The 3,712-nt window shown below is 38.3% G+C and overlaps 1 protein-coding gene across 3 annotated transcripts in view; it reads left to right on the plus strand.

Moving 5' to 3' along the window:
• The window catches only part of PAK7 (p21 protein (Cdc42/Rac)-activated kinase 7), a 189,925-nt gene that overhangs the window by 17,064 nt on the left and 169,149 nt on the right, over nt 1-3,712 (plus strand). The window contains exon 2 of one of the 3 annotated variants that reach the window (XM_012639253.1): nt 1,940-2,089. The gene's annotated coding sequence lies outside the window, so the exon portion shown is untranslated. Of the gene's footprint in view, nt 1-1,932; nt 2,090-3,712 lie in introns of those variants that run through there. The other 2 variants (XM_012639252.1, XM_012639254.1) reach the window with 2 other exon arrangements.

Below are 3,712 nucleotides of genomic sequence, written 5' to 3' on the forward strand. Positions count from 1 at the left end.
TTTTTTTATCTTTTTGATAATAGCCATTTTAACTGAGGTGAGATGATGTCTCATTGTGGTTTTGATTTACATTTCTCTGATTAGTGATATTGAGCAGTTTTTCATAAACCTGTTGGCCATTTGTCTGTCTGCTTTTGAGAAATGTCTATTCAGGTCTTTTGCCGATTTTTTAATTGTATTATTTAGTTTTTTGCTATTGAGTTGTTGAGTTCCTTATATATTCTGGTTATTGATACCTTATTGATGGATAGTTTGCAAATATTTTCTCCCATTCTATACATGTGTCTTCATTTTGTTTCATTTGCTGTGCAGAAGATTTTTAGCTTGATGTAATCTAATTTGTCTGTTTTTACTTTTGTTGCCTGTGCTTTTCAGATCTTACCCCAAAAAATCTTTGCCCAGAACGATGTCCTGGAGCATTTCCCCCAAAATTTTCTTCTAGTGGTTTCATAGTTCCAGGTCTAACATTCAAGTCCTAAATTCATTTTGGTTGATTTTTGTATATGGTGAGAGGTAGGGGTCTAGTTTCATTCTTCTGCATATAGATATCCAGTCTTCCCAGCACCATTTATTAAAGAGACTATCCCTTCCCCAATGTATGTTCTTGGTGCCTTTGTTGAAAATGAGTTGACCGTAAGTGCATGGATTTATTTCTCTGTTCTCTGGTCTGTTCCATCGACTTGGTGTCTGTTTTGTGCCATAACCATGCTGTTTTGGTTACTGTAGCTTTGTAGTATAATTTGAAATCAAGTAGTATGATATCTCCAGCTTTGTTCTTTTTGCTCAGGATTGCTTTAGCTATTCGAGATCTCTTGTGATTTCATGTGAATTGTAGGATTGTTTTTTCTATTTCTGTGAAAATGTCATTAGTATTTTGATAGGGATTGCTGGAATTTCCCTTTTTAATAGAATAGGAGAGAGGATAGGAGAGAATACTTCCTTTCAGTCCCTGAATCTTTCCTGAAGAATATGAAATATGTATTTAATCCCTTTCTACCCTATCTATAGTATTTATTATTCACTCATTTAAATGGCACTGCTGTGCTGAACCATAAGTAAGGTTAGGAACTTGTAAGATTTACATATAACTTTGATTCAGCCAATGTGTATCCAGCCAATCCTCATTATTTGTTATTTCATATTTACAAATTTGCCTTCTCGTGTTCTTTACATTTTTGTGCTTAATGGTGGTGATTCTGCTGTTTGAAATGTCCCCCCAGTGTAATGCTAAGATGCTGTCTAGGGTTCCTGAGCACAAGAAGGCTGTCATATGCCTTATGGAGAACATATATCTGTGTTAGAAAAGCTTTACTCAGGCATAAGTTACAGTGATGTTGGCTATGAGTTTAATCTTAATCAATCAACAATATATATTAAATAAGGTGTCTTTAAACAGAAACACACATAAAACAAGGTTATATATGGATGTTTGATGAAAATATTGGGGCCAGAGACTTGAAGAAACCTTACCTTGTATTTTCCCTGAAAATGGTGGTCCAGTATTTGCTAATTCCATGTTTGTGGTGACTCTATAAATCATAACTACTACAAATAATGAGAATTGACTGCATTAAAAATGTACAATTGCCAATTAGTGGGCTCGGCCCCAGAGATTTAGGGACCAAAAGCATAGTTCCTGCTCCAACAAGGTTCAGCATCTATTGAAGAGATGGATGCACAGTGGAATAATTACATACAGTAGAGAAAGTGTTATGGTACAGGTGCAGGCAAGGTGCTAAGGGGAGGTGCTAACACTACCTGAAAGTGTCAGGTTATAATATACAGATCTGTGCCTTCCTGAGAAAAATGATGAAAACAGTAAAGAAAGTCTATACTACTTATAGGAGAATGTAAAGTAAATGAGGTTATATATTTATTTTTAAACAGAGCATAATGTTGGTGGGATTCTGAGTCATGTTGCTATACCATGTCATTACAGAAATATACTATGGTGAAATGCTTCCACCTCTTGCCAAAATGAATACTGAGGAAAAATGAAGAAGACTGAAGAACACCAACGAAAACTTGCGAAACAGAAATAACCACCCTCCTCTGGAGTCTTTAATTCATCCACAGCCATCATAAAAAGGTAGGGGAATAAATTACATTATAGTTTTGCCCTTTTGAAGTTTGTCTGGAATTATATAATACTAAAAAAGCTGAAAAGTACATGTATTTATTTAACACATCTCCGCTGGGTGACTTCTGCTGGCCTGCAAACTTGTTCTAGGCGCTAGGAACTAAAAAGACAAGGGTAGGGCCTTGCAGGAGCTAACACTCTAGTAGAAGGGGTGAGTAAGTAAATAAATGAAAAGGAAGCTGGCAACCCTTGAGATAAGGAGTGATTGAGGGGCTACTTTAGTGTGGTTGTCAGAGCAGACCACTCAGAGCATTTGAGCTGAGAGTTGAGTGACAGCAAAGAGCCAGCCACGTAGGAGAGAGCTGAGTGACAGCAAAGAGCCATCCATGTAGGATCTGAAGATAAAACCTTCCATGTGCCATGGACCAGGATTTCCGTAGATATGTTCAAGGCTCCAAAAGCTTGCACTGCTTTAAGAGAGGGGATTTGGAGAAGCATGACATAAGAGTGGAAATTGGAGAGCATTTTAGACATGGGAAAGTGTCTTGATTTTATTCCAGTGAAGGTGTAAGTTACAGGAGAGTCATTTAGCAGGGAAAGGAAAGAATTTATATTTTTACAGGGCTGTTCTGCTTTAAGATAGCTAACTAGTAGGCATGGGGGGTACAGGAGTGGAAAACAGGCTGCTCTCAATGTAGGTCAGAGATGCTGGTGAGTTGGCTTACGGATGTGGTATTGGAGAAGGATGGATCTGAGATGTTTTGGATCTGCTTCAGAGCATAGTTGAACACCAGTATTCTTTATGGATCTCCAAAGATAATTCTCATTTCCATTATGTAGGGTGTGCCATCCATTTGTGTTGTTATACACAGCAGTCAAGTTGTAACTTATTCTACTGTTTCGAAGAACTGTTTGTGATGAATATGTTTGTAGTCTGCTGCTGAGACTTAGAGGGGGCTGACATCAAATTGTGAAAAGAAAAGAAAATACTGCCTGGAAATCTCATACTCTAGATGGGTAATCTTATAACACTGGGAGACTTGAGCTTTCCAGGTGTATTTGCAACTCCTCCCCTCCTTCCTGCATGGCTCCTGACTTCTGAGAACATTGTTGCTCAAACCACTGACAGGCAGCCTGTGTGAAGGGTGCCCTTCTAGAAGAGAAACATATGAGATATGTAAGGACTAGGGCTTTGGTCAGTCAAGCATGACTTCAAGACTAACACTTTCTTACTGCATTATTCCTAGATGGAACATTGAAGGGAAAACTAAAATTCAACTTAAAATCGATATTTTAAATAGAGGAGAATATACGAATTTAAGCAATGTTTGCCAGAGAGACTGACGCTCTGTGCAGTGAGGGTTTCACATCCTGCAGTGTGTAACCATTGTGCAAAGCCCACGGGGGGCGGGGAGCGGGAAAGGGTAAGAAATACATACAGTGACCTTGGCAGGTAGGTCCAAGTTTGCAAGCAGCCAACAGCCACTGTTGGAGTATGGACTGCCCTGAAGTCTGTAGTTCAGAAGAGTTATTCATAATAACTCAGCTGAACAGTATTTTAAGATCTCAGCAAAGTGCAATCATGTTTTTCAATACTCATAACTGTCTGAAATGATTCTAAACTTGTATGCC

Source organism: Propithecus coquereli, unplaced genomic scaffold (assembly GCF_000956105.1).
Source record: "Propithecus coquereli isolate 6110/MARCELLA unplaced genomic scaffold, Pcoq_1.0 Scaffold139, whole genome shotgun sequence".
NCBI classification, from domain to species: domain Eukaryota; kingdom Metazoa; phylum Chordata; class Mammalia; order Primates; family Indriidae; genus Propithecus; species Propithecus coquereli.